General features: G+C 44.9%; 1 protein-coding gene across 1 annotated transcript in view; it reads right to left on the minus strand.

Annotated features, from left to right (window-relative positions):
- LOC126255078 (adenomatous polyposis coli protein-like) overlaps positions 1-11,259 on the minus strand; it is a 507,167-nt gene extending 495,908 nt beyond the window's left edge. The window contains exon 1 of the mRNA XM_049955366.1: positions 11,122-11,259. The gene's annotated coding sequence lies outside the window, so the exon portion shown is untranslated. The remainder of the gene's footprint in view (positions 1-11,121) is intronic.
- Between the last annotated feature and the right edge of the window lie 6,479 nt (positions 11,260-17,738).

Genomic DNA, 17,738 nt, shown 5'->3' on the forward strand with positions numbered 1-17,738 from the left:
AATCTGTCAGGAAGCTTCATATCAGCGCAAACACTGCCGCAGAGGTAAAATTTCATTCTGGAGACATCCCCCAGGCTGTGGCAAACCCATGTCTCCGCAATATCCTTTCTTCGAGGAGTGCTAGTTCTACAAATTTCGCAGGAGAGCTTTTGTGAATTTGGATAGTAGGAAACGAGGTACCGGCGGAAGTAGAGCTGTGTGGATGGGGCGTGAGTCGTGCTTGGGTAGCTCAGACGGATGCCGGCATGGTAGCTCAGCCTGGTCGGTCAGAGAGCAGGCTGGTCTCAGTAAAAGAAAAGTGAACAACGAACTTCAACGCAAGTCATGTGGCGTCCGCTACGACCAAACACAACGAACGATACGGAACAAAAAATTAAAAAAAAGACGGTTAGAGCACTTGCACGCGAAAGGCAAAGGTCCCGAGTTTGAGTCTCGGTACGGCACACAGTTTTAATCTGCCCGGAAGTTTCAAGGGCAATGAATACTTTTGTTAAAAACTGAGGAGAAACCTGCTGCTTTCCCTCCGAAGGCTTATGACAGTCACTTGAAGATGTGGTACACTAGTAGATTCTCAGGAGAAGTATGACAGTCTCACTGTGTGTTCTCCCGCTCTTTATTTCGACGTACGTATTATACCTCGAGTACAAGTACATTCGCAGCAGGTAACTGCTCTTAGATGCACGCCCTTGACCCCAGTAGTCTCGAGAGAGTGGCGACACTTTCTGTAGTTGGCGTCTTTCGTAAGAGAATGATGGACGTGATGTAGTACAGTGGAGCCGCAAGCGAGCGAAACTTTTGCTGCTGTTGTACTGGAATTAGGAAATTTAGTACAGCAAGAGTCCCATACATATGCCCCATTCATCTTCCTTTGACGAACAACTGACATTCATCTTTGAACTACTTTTTCTGTAAAGAAATTGCTGTGTTGACAGACAATTATGGTACAGGAACTGCGTGTTTCTCATGTTCCTTGTTATAATTGTAGCCAAGTTGTAGCAGTTTCTCGCTACTGTTTTCTTTCCTGGATCCAACACTTATGAAATCATGTTAGCTACTTTCTTGTTGCGGCGCGCCCCAGTGTGCGTGAAGGCAAAGAAAGTGGCGTTTTCAAGACACACTTCGTGCGGACAGAGGTAATAGCGCGGGCTCTACGCGCATACCTTACGCTGATATCACGCGCGCTATGCAATCTCTTCTTTCCAGGACGCGATGGTGCTATAGTCTCCGTTACGTGCTGCTAGTCGCTGTCCAGTGTTTGCAGGAACAATGCTAGCAGAATATCTCAACGCTTGTTACAAATGAATATTTACTTCGTGTAACGATGAAAGACAAAAAATGGTTCAAATGGCTCTGAGCACTATGGGACTTAACATCTGAGGTCATCAGTCCCCTACAACTTAGAACTACTTAAACCTAACTAACCTAAGGACATCACACACATCCATGCCCGAGGCAGGATTCGAACCTGCGACCGTTGCAATAGCGCGGTTCCAGACTGAAGCGCCTAGAACAGCTCGGCCACACAGGCCGGCTGATGAAAGACAAACGAACTGCAAAGACACTACAAAGGGTTACAAAAATCATTACAGGACTCGAGCTTGTTTTTAATACTGATGTGTGAAACCGAGGCGTTGAGAGGTTGCACATATATCTACATACAAGAAGAAATGGAATAGATACTACTATGCGGGCGGAAACTTGCTAACACCGACGACAATAAAATTGCCTAAGACAATGCCTGGTGCACTATTGTCAGTGCGAGCAATAATCTAATCTCATATATCATTGGAAAATTTATAAATTGCTTTTGCAGACGAAAGAAGTGAAGTGGTCTGCGAAGGTTTTTAATTTCGTACAAATGATTTCCTATACAGAGTGATTCTTATTAACGTTTAAAAACCTCCTAGCGACGTGGGTGATGTTGAGACACGTAATTTAATATGAGCCTTATGGGTTGGCACATGTCGGGAATTATTCCAAAAGTGAATGATAAATGTCGGACATGTGACATCACCAGATGACGTATCTCGCCTCACGTGCAGCGGTTGAGCTATCGGCCTGTCGCACTGACCATCTCAACCCAAGTCAAGTGTTCACATCGATGTGGCTCTGAGCACGTGTGATCATGTTATGTGTAGTGCTCAGGGTTCGGGTCTTGCGCCTGCTAGGCAGTTTTTTTTTTTCACTGCTTTAGACAATTATGTGTTTACATTGAGGTAGAATTTATGATTTTATTTTTCGATCTAGTGGTCTCTGCCGGTTTGTTGCGAAGTACAGGACAACAAAAAGCCACCGTTTTCCGTCAAAGACGTGTAGCCTGTCTGAAACGAGTATCAAGATAAGTCTTTCGGAGAAAATGTTCGAAGAATCTCCGTTCCACTTCATTCCACGTATTTTTCGAATATAATGGATATCACTGCAAAATATAGCCGGCCGGAGCGGCCAAGCGGTTCTACGCGCTACAGTCTGGAACAGCGTGACCGCAGGTTCGAATCCTGCCTCGGGCATGGATGTGTGTGATGTCCTTAGGTTAGTTATGTTTAAGTAGTTCTCAAGTTCTAGGGGACTGATGACCTTAGAAGTTAAGTCCCATAGTGGTCAGAGCCATTTATTGCAAAATGTAATAATGATTCAAACTCTGTTATATGCAAACAGACTGGGAGCCACGCAACGGTTTTTCGTATTCTGGAGGCAAAGCAAAGCTTCGCGTTCCGGCCCTGATGGGTCAGTTAGGAATGACCGACCGCCGTATCATCCTCTGACAGTGGCGTCTTTCGAGGCGGTATCGACCCCCGGCCGGCAGCTGTCGGTTTCATTGACTTTGGAGTCGCTGTTTCATACCCCAGTAGCTCCTAAGTTAGGCATCATTAGGCTGAGTGCACCTTGGCCCAGACTTTATGTTGCGTTTATGTTGCGTTTTACCATCCTCAGTTAACAATAATTTAATAACAATCCGTTTCGCTTCCACGTTTTCAGAGTCGCGTATTTAGGTTTAATTAATAGGTATTCGCACTTACTTTTACTCTGTAACTTGTATCTCCTTATTTCCCCTTTACATTCAGACCACACACACACACACACACACACACACACACACACACACACACACACGTTCATCTTCACTGCTGCAGCGCCGTCTTCCCCATGTGCCCTATACATGTTTGTTTATATCGTAAAAATACATCTAAAGTCGAGTTGCAGTTTTCTTATACGATGAAAATGTACTTCTGATGTAAGTTGCGTTTGTAGACTTAACACTGGTGCAGCTAGAAACGGACAGAAATCAATGGTCTGCGGTATTTAATCTATCAGCACAACTACCCAGTATATAAGAAAATTGAAACTCCGCTATAGGTGTCTTTTCAAAATGGTTTACATGGCTCTGAGCACTATGGGACTTAACATCTGAGGTCATCAGTCCCCTAGAACGTAGAACTACTTAAACCTAACTAATCTAAGGACATCACACACATTCATGCCCGAGGCAGGTTTTGAACCTGCGACCGTAGCGGTCGCGCAGTTCCAGACTGAAGCGCCTAGAACAGCTCGGCCAGAGAGGCCGGCCATATATGTCTTTTACAGGACAAACAAACACACAAGTCGTCCGCATGGCGAATGCCGCAGTGAATCAGTGGAGCTAAAAGTGTATTTACTATGTATGTTAATGCGAAACAAGGAGCTGTAAGTTACAGAATAAAACTAAGTGCAACTAATTATTAATTAAACGTAAATATAAAACTTGGAAAACATGGTAGCTAAATGGATTGACAGGCAGCTGCAGCGTTCAAAATGCGGTCGACAAACACATAGTATTGATGACGACATAAACATGGGATGGCAATTTAAGATGGATGAGAACGTATCTTGGCATTAATAAAGCCGTATAAAAAGTGGCTGGTTGTTGTATTTTTCCAAGTAATGGAGAAGAACTTGATCGTAGTTCGGGCGATTGGATGGAAGAGAGTGGGGGGGGGGGGGGGGGGGGGAAGGTGGGAGAGAGTTACTAACCGACTAACCGACATTTGGATGGCTGTGGTGGTAAAAGAATTGCTCGCGGTCGACAAACACATAGTATTGATGACGACATAAACATGGGATGGCAATTTAAGATGGATGAGAACGTATCTTGGCATTAATAAAGCCGTATAAAAAGTGGCTGGTTGTTGTATTTTTCCAAGCCTCGGTTAAACATACAGTATCCCGGAATTTCTCATAGTGTACATTTCTCTGCAACATTCAATCGAGATGCTTTTGTTGAAATTCCAGTTAAAGTTCTGAAAAATCCCATCACTCCGACGTTTTTAACTCAGAGAGACCTATTGTTTTGATACCGTGACCGTAACATAGCATTTTGAACATACCAGAATCTTTAATAACACTCGACTTACACTCTATATTGAGGAGATGCGACGCGACGGGCAGATTTTGTGAGTTCATAAGGAACAGTTAATTAGCTTGTAACAACAGCTTAGTGCAGGCTTCATAGTAAGTGCGTGAATTAGTCGGTGTTTTAAGCCTCCTTTAAAAAGGTTTCATTTTTCTTTACCTATTATCCGAGAAAACACTAAAAGACCGTGAAGCCAGAGTGTAGTCTTACTTATGTTTACGTTTTAGTGCAGTAAGCAAAGAGTCAGTCTCGTTTAACTGTTTTCTCTTGTTTCCAGCTTAATGAGTACAGCTTATCCCTTCCTTCTTGTCTTATTCACAATCGGCAGATTGGTCGGCAGCAATTCCCTTCCTCCATTTTCCCTCTTTTCTGCTAGTCTCTTCAGTTCCGAATACGTTGTCAGTTTTAGATCCAGTTTTATCTGCCTGACGTACTGAAGTCCTGGTCTTCCTCGTGCATTCTTTCCTGGCGCTTTTCCTTATGTTAATTTCACAGTGACTGAGCAATATCAGCACAGGTGTTCAATCCGTCGGTCCCTGCGTTCCTTGATAGCCCTCCACAACGATATTTTCTTTAGTATGTTGTTGAACATTTCTTCATTGGCCATTCTCTCTGTCCATGAAATCTTTAGGACTCTCCTCCAACAATATGCCTCAAAAGCAAGAAGATTTTCCCGTTCAGATTCCCCTACTGTCCTACGTAAGTTTTTACATACTGTTGCATGATGTTTAAACTATTACTTTTAACTGGTAGTTGCTTGTCCTTCTGTTTTAATTTGTGCATTCCTACAGATAATCTCCTGGCTTGATTTACCAGCCTTTGTTGTTCTGCTACCCAGGTTCTTAAAGCAGGTGACTTGCTTCAGATTCTCTTCATCCACACGAAAGTTTTTTACTATTCTAACTCTACTAAATAGAAGTAATTCTGTCTCCTCCTTATTTGTTTTCATATAAAATATTTCTGAAAATACCCTGTTCACATCTCCCATAGCCTTCTGGAGATCATTTTTAGATTCGGCTAACACTGAAAACAATCTCCAAAAGGCCATAGAAGACACGAACAACGTATTGTCAGAAAGATATAATAAGAAAATAAGTAAGAAGAAAACCGAAATCCGTGTACGTAGTGGAATTTCAATAGCAGCGAAGTTACGTCTAGGTAGATGATCTCTGAAGCACGTCGCCAGCCTTAAGTAGCTATCTATCCCTTTCTTACTTAGTTAACATTCAAAAAGACTATCTTATTTAATCTAATCTAATCTACAGGTTTGTAGTAAGATAAATAAAGTGGCTGAGCGCCAGCTTTTCATAAACTGTGTTTCCTACTTCTTTACTTGGTATGCGAAAAGGGCTTTTCCATGCTAAAAGGGCTACCTCTGATGATGGCTGAGGTAAGTAGTACGAAGACCAGTAGATGGCATGAGAGGTATATAAATTGTTCATGCTACATGGAGTTAATGCGGAATGCTTTACACGAATTGACTATGCGGAACATAGAGATAATACACTTCATCTTGCTCCTGCCCTTTTGTGACCTATCCTTTGCGTGTATTGATTCATGGTACAACGGACAGCGAAAACAATATGAATAATTCAGCGAAGGCAAGTAACAGAAAAATCGGCAACACTAAAAGAAAGCGTGACGTAATGAAAACCATAGCAGCAGCCCGGAATAACAACTGTTTAAAGTTGTGTTGTTCAAATATGTGTGAATTCCTAAGGGACCAAACTGCTGAGGTCATCGGTCCCTAGAGTTACACACTACTTAAACTAACTTATGCTAAGAACAATACATCCACCCATGCTCGAGGGAGGACTCGTAGCTCCGGCGGGAGGTGCCGCGCAATCCGTGACATGGCGCTTCAAACCGCACGGCCACTCCACGCGGCGAAAGTTATTTTATGGACTATCAGCAAACAGGTGAAATGATCATTAGCACGACTATGGTTAATATAAGTTCTGCCTCGTGGATTAAAACCAACACACCTTGGGCAATTCAGATAAAAAAGACGTTTGGGAGTGTCGGGAATTATTAAGAACGTTTAAAAAACGGCGACGAAATGAAGATTTCAAAACGATCACATTTAGTGAGGCAACTAGTACGAAAGGATGGTATACTCAGAAGAAAAAATACCTTAAAAGTGTGATGGAATACCCGCTTGAAGTGACAAACAATTTTATGGTGAATTGTGCCAAGATTGAACAAAAAAATTATTACTAGAGGTGGAAATATTAAAAAAATTGTTTGGTAGACGTAGGCCGTTTAGCATCTGAGTGCAAATTTATTTAGAAAAGTCAGTGTTTATTTGATGTTTTTGAAGCATCAATTTTTGTAAAATCAGTAAGCAAGTGTTAATGTGTATTTAGTGCATATTCCTGTTCTTGTTATTTGAATAAAGTTTATTTTGGTGGTTCAAATGGCTCTAAGCACAATGGGACTTACCATCATCATCAGTCCCCTAGAACTTAGAACTACTTAAACCTAACTAACCTACGGACATCACACACATCCATGCCCGAGGCAGGATTCGAACCTGCGACCGTAGCAGCAGCGCGGTTCCGGACTGAAGCGCCTAGAACTGCTCGGTCACAACGGCCGGCTGTTTATTTTGAATAAACATTTTGTTACGTATCCCGTTTAGCACTATAACCCTTCAAATGTGTTCCTCTGAGTCGCTTATCTCCAGTAATCAATGATGTCTCCAGTTTACTCCAGAAGTCGGTCACTGAGCTCGCAGCTCGGTTCCAGCGTCAACCTTGTCGGGTGCTGCGAGTGCTGATTCAGACGTCCAGCGCGGCAGCCCTCTCCCTGCAGACGCGGCAGCTGCAGTGGCCAGGGCAGGCAGGCATTAACCTCTGGCCCGCCGTGCTCCGCTAATACCCATCACGCACCGCTCCGCTCGCCTCCGCGCCAGCCGTGCCGGAGTTTCGCGCACCTTTTTTCGTCCGCTTCGGCTGGCCGGATAATTACCGTCCCGCGTCTTGTTTGCGAACGGGCGCCGAGGGATACGCATCTCTGGCCGCTTCCAGCACTGGCCGGCTCTTCTCGGAATCTTCTCAGATATTCATTAAGCATAACAAGGGGAGATTACGTGAAGTTTCTGGATCGCAAAGAATTTACAGCGCACGTGCGTTCTATGGATCACTGACTTCAGCTAGAGAAATTCCGGCGCAGCGAGTATTCAGGACTATCATACTACTCTTACTTGAGATGTGTCCTTGTTTTATTACCTGTCGCTTTTGTTGAATATTCGGTGTCCTGGTGATGCTATTCAGAGCCGATGTGGCGTGAAACAGCGCTCAGAGCAGCACGGAATGCGTGTTTTCATATCGTATTTCACCATAATGGTACTCTGCAAATCTGGTAGGCTCTTCTTGCAGTTCTGTGTATTGTTTTATTCCCGTTGAGATTACAGAAAGAGCGTAGGAGGAAAGATTCCCTAGGTATATCTGTGAGGACAGTCTACGTTTGTGTTTACAGTCTCTACACGTAAGTAGCTGAAAAATATTCGTAATTTCACTCTAAAAAATTTCAATTTCTTCACGGTCTCATTTCTGATTTATTACCATGTTTGTACAGTTACCGGCGAGTCGAGCAAGAATGCATGCCCCTTGTCACAACTCATATCTGTGTACTCTTTACGTCTTCTCTAACAGTAGCTTTTGCGTTATACCAGTACAGGCCGCGCAAGTGTAGTAAATAGGCTTTCGTTCTGTGCAACGTTTCTCGTGTACAGGTGACACATACTGCTATGTTATTCTCATACGGAAACTTGTGCTATGCAGGGTGATACCATAATGATGTTACGGACTTTCAGGAATGATGAAGAATGGCAAATGTATCAAAAAGTTCAAGTCCACATGCGCTCTAAAATGCATACCTTAAGAGCTCTGAGCACTTGACCAGTAGAAGAGATGTTTCACTTTAGTGAAAAAATAAACAAGTACTCACATCTATTAAGGTATGCACTTTACAGCCCATGTTTACTTAACATTTTCTCTTGGAATGACCCACTCTGCCTCCTCCCAAAATAAACAAGCAAAGAGCTTACATTAGAAGATATTTGTTTCACAGTATCGAAGATGAAGAAGTACTTATAGCTCTTAAGGTACGTGTTTTAGAGCCTATGATTACTAGACTTTTTTGATACATTTATCCTTCTCCATCATCCCTGAAAGTCTGTAATATCATCACGGAATCAACCTCCACGAACGTTGACGGCCGCGGTGGCTGTGCGGTTCTAGGCGCTCCAGTCCGGAGCCGCGCTGCTGCTACGGTCGCAGGTTCGAATCCTGCCTCGGGCATGGGTGTGTGTGATGTCCTTAGGTTAGTTAGGTTTAAGTAGTTCTAAGTTCTAGGGAACTGATGACCACAGCAGTTGAGTCCCATAGTGCTCAGAGCCATTTGAACCATTTTTCCACGAACGTTCACTAATGTCTCACAACCAATGGAAACGGCGGTGCCAGTCTGCTGCAACCGCCACGGAATCCACTATATAATCAAACGGGACTCACTTATTACGAAACTGAGGCTCATTTGGTTTTGAACCCGACGCTTCCTCCGAGGGCTCGAATAACTGATGCAGAGATTTATTCTTACAGAGAAGAAGCTAAAACCTTACGCCCAGGGACGGAACGGTGACGGAAAGAGAATGTTTGGAACTTTTCTCAGATAGTCATTCGTACCTCGTGAGACGAAAAGGAACGTAAATAAAAAATCCCATGAACATCGTTTGTCAAAAAATTAGGATGCACGATTGTAGATTGACATTAACATCAGACAGAAACTAAAATCAGCAGCATCTTCAGCTACTGTGAATAATCCCATGTGTCTCTCATACGAAAGGTATTCCATTTACAATAATCCTATGTGTGTCTCATACGCAAGGTATTCCATTTACTGACAACAATCTCCAGCCGTTTCAGAGACCTAATCAGCGTGGTTTAACGCAAGAAGTGTTCTGTGGAAGGGCGACATCTAATTTACCGTGGGAGAGGCAAAACAAAATTCCTGTGACTTCCAGAAGCACAATTATCCATGTCAAATTATGCACAGAGCAGCAGATACGATACGGAGTACCATTTACTGGGTTTCCTCTGCCTGGAACAATTCCTGGTTGTTTAAAATCCGACAGCGCGGTAAGGGAATCATTACGGTAGTCACACCAGGAGCATAACTGTTCGGTGCGAAGAGGAGCGTGTGCGTGGAGTACGGACACTGACACGACAACCTGGCCAACGTCTTGCGACGTTGTTGTTCTACCGTGACTGCAGACGGCGGAGACAAGTGGTCGATGTAAAGAAACACTGACGCCGACATGTGCGGGATTCACGCCACAGGAAGTCATGACAGAAAGAAGCAGCAGCCTTCCACAGTGAACAACACACGCGATGTTTGGTCCCCGGTGCCACGTCTTCTCACAGCTCTCCGTCGCTCCTGTCTCACTCGGCCGACGCAACTCTGGCGACATCGTTGTCGCTGTGATCCAATCCACAAAGCAAGCGGTCTCTTCAAAGGAATCGCAGAATCCAAGTTCTGCAGTTGGACGTTTGTGACATAGTTGTTCTGCGCCGCGCGGGATTAGCCGATCTGTCTAAAGCTCTGAGCAGTATGCGACTTAACTTCTGATGTCATCAGTCGCCTAGAACTTAGAACTAATTAAACCTAACTAACCTAAGGACATCACGCACATCCATGCCCGAGGCAGGATTCGAACCTGCGACCGTAGCGGTCGCTCGGTTCCAGACGTAACGCATAGAACCGCACGGCCACACCGGCCGGCTAGGGCCTGTGCGGCTGGTCCCGGCGGAGGTTCAAGTCCTCCCCTCGGGCATGGGTGTGTATGTTTATCCTTAGGATAATTTAGGTTAAGTAGTGTCTAAGCTTAGGGACTGATGACCGAAGCAGTTAAGTCCCATAAGATTTCACACACATTTGAAAATTTTTTGAGTTGTTCTGCCTGCAAGACCCGCACGTTCTAGTAGCAACAGTTCCCGGAGTACATCAGTTTTCTCAGGAATGGGAATAATACGTTAATAAATTCACAGTTACTTGCTAGTTGTGTGAGTATTAATTTACCTTTAAAATTATCTGCAGAAAAGCCACAAACAATTTAAATGCGTTTTGTGGTTAGTGTAGACAGATGCTGGGCCCCAAAATGCACTGAAGTGGAGTTTTTGAGTGTGGCTGTAGAAGGAGATTGACAACAAACCACAAATAACAATCTGTTAACCTGTGATAATTTACACTGTGTTCATGTTTGGCAGTGTTAAGCAGATGTAGCGCGTAGAACATTCAGTATACACATGTATTAACCTGAAAATTCACGTTCAGAATGGGACACATTATCACCCCAGTCAAATTTCTACACGCGGCATCATTCATTTCGATACGGAGAATGCTGTAAGAACCATAGAGAAATTACAAAATGGGAACGTTGGTTTATTTTTTAAGAGTGAGAGATTCGGGTTTATGCCCTACTCACTTGATTTTGACTGGCCAAACTGTAACATACACCACTTAAGCAAACGACTGGATGTAAGGTTCACAGATCTAAGCAGAAATGATCTAGATCTTGTCAGAACGTAAACAACAACACACTCTGCACCAGAAGCACGTCGACGAGGTGTACGACGCTCGTCGCCGTTTCACTGCATCGGAGGGTACGACGCCGGCGAATTGTGCAGAGTCAGCGGTGGACGGGAGCTCGCGAGGTGTGTGCTGCCGCCACTGACCTGTTCTCAGCTAGATACGGGTGCCCGAGTCGGCGGCTGGCGTTGGCGGCAGGAGGCGAGGAGGCGGCGCGGCGGGGGCGTCGGCGTGTCGTCCCATAGCCCGGTCGCTGCGCTCGCCGTTCGCTGCCGCCCGGCTGCCAGTCGCAACCGCACTGACACTGCGGCCCTCCACTGTGCCGGCGCCTCGAGCCGCCCCGACGGCAGCGCCGCTCGGTGGCCGACGCCTGCACCACCACCTAGCCACCCGCTACTCTGCGCGGCTCGTAGATTACCGCGTTAGTGCTACACAGAGTGATTAGACTTAATGGGCGATAGAGCTGTATTTAAACAATGCGAACGTAATTACGAGGGGCGTTCAGTAAGTAAAGCAACAAATTTTTTGCTCAAAGCAGGTTGGTTTTACTCACGATTCCTATACATCTTGTTATTCACCACTCTTTTGGCCACAAAACTCTATATTTCAACATAATCTCTGTCCAATGCGACAGCCTTATGCCACCTTGCTTCGAGGGCCTGTATGCTCGGACGGTACCACTGTACTGTTCGACGTCGGAGCCAACGTTTTGTTGTGTCAAATAGCTCCTCAACATCTACGTGCTGCTTCCCACGGAGTGCAACCTTCATTGGGCCATACAGATGGCAGTCCTCTGTGGTCTACATCTACATCTACATTTATACTCTGCAAGCCACCCAACGGTGTGTGGCGGAGGGCACTTTTCGTACCACTGTCATTACCTCCCTTTCCTGTTCCAGTCGCGTATCGTTCGCGGGAAGAACGACTGCTGGAAAGCCTCCGTGCGCGCTCGAATCTCTCTGATTTTACATTCGTGATCTCCTCGGGAGGTATAAGTAGGGGGAAGCAATATATTCGATACCTCATCCAGAAACGCACCCTCTCGAAACCTGGATAGCAAGCTACACCGCGATGCAGAGCGCCTCTCTTGCAGAGTCCGCCATTTGAGTTTGCTAAACATCTCCGTAACGCTATCACGCTTACCAAATAACCCTGTGACGAAACGCGCCGCTCTTCTTTGGATCTTCTCTGTCTCCTCCGTCAACCCGACCTGGTACGAATACCACACTGATGAGCAATACTCAAGTATAGGTCGAACGAGTGTTTTGTAAGCCACCTCCTTTGTTGATGGACTACATTTTCTAAGGACTCTCCCAATGAATCTCAACCTGGTACCCGCCTTACCAACAATTAATTTTATATGATCATTCCACTTCAAAGCGTTCCGTATGCATACTCCCAGATATTTTACAGAAGTAACTGCTACCAGTGTTTGTTCCGCTTTCATATAATCATACAATAAAGGATCCTTCTTTCTATGTATTCGCAATACATTACATTTGTCTGTGTTAAGGGTCAGTTGCCACTCCCTGCACCAAGCGCCTATCCGCTGCAGATCTTCCTGCATTTCGCTGCAATTTTCTAATGCTGCAACTTCTCTGTATACTACAGCGTCATCCGCGAAAAGCCGCATGGAACTTCCGACATAGGTCATTTATATATATTGTGAAAAGCAATGGTCCCATAACACTCCCCTGTGGCACGCAAGAGGCTACTTTAACGTATGTAGACGTCTCTCCACTGAGAACAACATGCTGTGTTCTGTTTGCTACAATCTCTTCAATCCAGCCACACAGCTGGTCTGATATTCCGTAGGCTCTTACTTCGTTTATCAGGCAACAGTGCGGAACTGTATCGAACGCCTTCCGGAAGTCAAGGAAAATGGCATCTACCTGGGAGCCTGTATCTAATGTTTTCTAGGTCTCATGAACAAATAAAGCGAGTTGGGTCTCACACGATCGCTGTTTCCGGAATCCATGTTGATTCCTACAGAGTAGATTCTGGTCTTTTGTTAGGTGGCGAGGAACCCCAACTGGTGGACGAGTACGTCAGCAAACTAACAGAGACGTCCATTTGAGCATCGAGGTGTTTGATTGTGATTCGTCACTACCTCACGTTAGAGTGTCAGCCGTTTCCAACATTACCGGAATCACAGTTGTGTGCAGCTGGCTGGGACGTGGGAGATCGGACATGTTCGCGCGACCTGATTGTGATGATGACAGACTACTCGCCCAGCGACGCACCGTGCTTTTGTTCACTGCCAGGGTTGTGTTGACATTATGCAACCGCATATAAATATCTGCGATGCTTTGGTTTATCGCCAAGAGAAACTCAATGCCAGCTCTCTGCCTGGAACGCACCTACGTTACAGACGCCATTCTGAAGGCTGCTTACAGCGCCGTCACCTATCGGAACTTCATGAAGTGGGCTGAAGCGGGAATATTCCACGATGTCCCGTAACAAATTCCTCATGTTTTCAACCGACAGTAGCCGAGAAAAATGATGTGCTGCATTACTTATTGAACGCCTCTCTTACATAATCTTACTACATTTTCAAAGAGCGGAGTTTTACGCTGACTGTAGATTCACTGGACTTCAGCCTCGTGAGTAATACAAAATGAGAGATGCCCCAGCTGTTGCCTAATTATCAGACCTCCTAAAAGGCCTGGTCTGGTGCTTCCGGTGACTGCGGTACAGCGGTTTCTCTGCTATAGCATGGAATGTAAACTTCTAATTTGTTGGGAAAAGAGCAGCCACTGAGAGGTCAGACGAGAAGGGTGATCAGTGCAGACGCCATCATAATCGCAGTACGCAGAATCGATCGACCTGGCACTATCTATTTAGGATATTGTAATCTCCGCAAGTGCCAAAGTAGAGAGTGCCCGGTCGTGATGTAAAATAAGCACTTAAGACAAAAATTTGCTTCCCCCAGCCCAAGGAAACATCACGCTACTCTGCATATCGCCAGCTCTAAGATAATTATCTCATTTCAGCGAGAAAGCATGCAAGTTTCTTACGTACGTCACATCCAGCTGAAGCCGCTCATTGACGAAGAAACCCGTAGAGCTATCAAATTTCTGACAATTTGGCTTTACGTTTTACCCAATGTTCAAAATAATTCTAGACATTTGCTGTTCGATTAAGATTGGGTGATTCATCGGGACGCCAGCTACCTTGCCGCAATGGTAGCACCATTTCCCGTCAAATCACCGAAGTTAAGCGCTTTATGGCTTGGCTAAAATTTGGATGGGTGACTGTCCGTGTCTGCCGAACACTGTTGACAAGTGGGGTGCACTCAGACTTTGTGAGGCTGATTGAGGAGCTTTCTGACTGATACGTAGCGTTTCCGGTCACGTAAGCTGCCAACGGCCAGGAGAGTGGTGTGCTTACTGCATGCCCCTCCATATCTGCATCCAGTGACGTCTTTAGGATGATGACACGACTGCCGGTCGATACTGTTGCGCTTTCAGAGACTTGACCGTATGGGGGGTGGGGGTGCGATATGGTTCTGGAGTGTTCGTCAAACCAGAAACGTGTGGTGTGTGCTGCCTCGTAAACACAGCTGCTCTCGTCTTGGAAGACGGCAGTGTCCATAGCGTACTCATCATGACGATGTAGAACAAAGAGCAGCAGTTGGTTAGCGAGAATGTCGAGAAAAACGTCGTGGTTCACGCTCACGATAATGTGTACAAGTGAGGCCGAGTTTGACAAATACACATGAAACATCACAGAACACCCTCTGGCCCTACCAACATCATCCACACACTCTGGGTTAAACGTGTCACTGGGCTGTAGTTCCATTTAAACCTCGCATTCTTCAAAAAGAGGCATTGGGCCACATTAACTCCTCCAGCCAGCTACTGCCCAGTTTCTCTGTCTTAGGCCCATTGAAACGAGGATAATGGAATGTAGTAGAATTAAGTCGGGTGGTGCTGAGGGAATTAGATTAGGAAATGAAACTCTTAAAGTAGTAAACAGGTTTTGCTATTTGGGGAGCAAACTAACTGATGATGATCGAAGTAGAGAGACTGGCAATGGCAAGGAAAGCGTTTCTGAAGAAGAGAAATTTGTTAACATCGAGTATAGATTTAAGTGTCAGGAAATCGTTTCTGAAAGTGTAGCCATGTATGGAAGTGAAACATGGACGATAAATAGCTTGGACAAGAAGAGAATAGAAGCTTTCGAAATGTGGTGCTACAGAAGAATGCTGAAGATTAGATGGGTAGATCACATAACTAATGAGGAGGGTTTGAACAGGGTTGGGGAGAGGAGGAGTTTGTCGCACAACTTGACTAGAAGAAGGGATCGGTTGGTAGGACATGTTCTGAGGCATCAAGGGATCACCAATTTAGCACTGTAGGGCAGCGTGGAGGGTAAAAATCGTAGAGGGAGGGCAAGAGATGAATACACTAAGCAGATTCAGAAGGATGTAGGTCGCAGTAGGTACTGGTAGATGAAGAAAGTTGCACAGGATAGAGTAACATGGAGAGCTGCATCAAACCAGTCTCAGGACTGAAGACCACAACAACAACAACAACAACAACAACAACAATCAGTGCAGCGTAATGCGCCATTGTGAGAAATGGACTGTTGCTAAGAACCCAACTCCAAATAGCCTTTGCATGCAGTTCCTTTAGCAATGTTCGCTCAGAAACTGATTGAGCTAAACCTGCGTTCAGTGACACTCGAGTTTGAAACCGATTGCCACTGACAAAGCGTGCCATTCATCTTCAGTCGCGATTGGTTAGTATCCCCTTATGTCATCCGTGATCCAGGGGTAGCGTCTCGATCCCGTGTCCGAAACCCGCCACTGCTTAAATCTTGATTAATAATCAGCATTGGCTGTCGAAGACCCTCATTGTCCCAACGGCCTACTCAAAGAGGGCGGAGGAGCGGACAGAGGTTCAGGGCACTCTCTTGTGCTAGAGATGGGAAACTGCCCCTAAAGGCGGAAGAATCAGCAATGATCAACGGCATGAGGATGCAGAAGGCAATGGAAACCATTGCATTAAAGACACCTAACGTGTATCCACAGGACATGTGGCCTATAACTAAAGAAATGTCATGATGATCTCTCATTGGCAGAGGATTTCGGAATAGTCCCCCATTCCGATCACCGGGAGGGAACTGCCAAGGGGGAGGTTGCCATGAGAAAAAGATTGAATAATCAACGGAAGGTTAACCTTCTACGAGTCGGGGCATGGAATGTCAGAAGCTTGAACATGGTAAATGGATATGCCGTTTGGCTAGGGCCTCCCGTCGAGTAGACCGGACGCCTGGTTCAAGTCTTTCGAGTCGACACCACTTCGGCGACTTGCGTGTCGATGGAGATGAAATGATGATGATAAGCACAACACAACACCTAGTCCCTGTGCGGAGAAAATCTCCGACCGACCCGGGTGAAAGGGTACAGTACCGCCCGACATTGAAAATAGGTACAGCATACTTCATTATTTTTGTCAGAACAACACTTTTTTTTTTTTTGGAAAATAACTCAATTTCAATTAATACAGCGAAGCCGGATACCAGTGTGGGAAAGAATGACAATTTATTTATTTAATTGATCACATGTGCACTCCCACAAAATAAATCCCTACATCCAGTTTGGTGAGATCTGTGAAATAAATGAATGTATGGTCGTCTGCTAACCGCAGATAGTGAATGTGAATATATGATCATCTTTGAGACGATCCTTTGGCCACCTTTGGTGGGACCAAAGAGATGAAATTTTACCTGAGCTTTGAGCGCCTGAAATGTGGCTGACCAATACAGTAGCAAGGCGCTTCCCCACTTCAGCAGAGGTGCGAGAGGACCTGAAGAACGGCCATGTTTCGGCACTCTGCCGCTGGATCTTGTGCTGTTAAGACCTTTTTTAGTTGTGCTCCGTAATGACAAAAGAGTGGAGACATGGTATGCATGTGGAATATTTAAGAGTAGTTTGAAATAATAATTTCTCTATTTCAGGAACTTTTGTGGGGAGAATTAAGTGTCAGGCAGGTAATATAAACCACGTGTAGCAATAAGTTGAAATACTTCTGTGTGCTTAAGTTAAGCTGAATTACTAGCGTGTGTACAATAAGTTGAAATATTTAAGAAATAGCGTGTGTACCATAAGTTGAAATATTTAAAAAATGGCGTGTGCAGGACTTGAAATTAGAGACGAGTACTTCCACGTGGTGAGTACTGTGTAAGTCTCAAACTGTGTATGAGACAAAAGATAAAGAGAAGTACTCGTCCATGGTATCAGTTGAGGACTCGCGTGTGTGATGAATACGTTCTTAATATTACTTTGCGTGATATAATTCCGTGTGACGCTAGATTCAAACTCTGAGAGAGAAGCAAGGTGAGTCGGCCGTCTATCCAGCAACGCCACTTGGCTTGCATTGCACAGGAAGACGTGCATATATCTCCAGAGTTCAAAATAGGAAAGTAGAATTACGAAGTGGGGCAGTGTCGTGTGAAACTGGGATAAATATTAATTGAAGTGGGAAAGCTGAAAGTGATAATGTTGTGACTATTCTCTGTGTAGTATTTCCTATTGTAGTGTGGTATATGTCATGTAATTTGGGTATGTGTGGTTTGCATGGGAGAGTAGCAAGGTAGTTGCAAAAGATTAGTGGGTTATGCTTGTTCCTTCTGTACTGCTCGGTCTGGAGGATAGGTTCGTGATGATGATTGTGAGAGTCGAAGTGTGAGAAATAATAAAAGATCCACCATCCTATCCAGAAAGTGCACTGTAGCGTTAAATAATTACGAAACCATA

Source organism: Schistocerca nitens, chromosome 1 (assembly GCF_023898315.1).
Source record: "Schistocerca nitens isolate TAMUIC-IGC-003100 chromosome 1, iqSchNite1.1, whole genome shotgun sequence".
NCBI lineage: Eukaryota > Metazoa > Arthropoda > Insecta > Orthoptera > Acrididae > Schistocerca > Schistocerca nitens.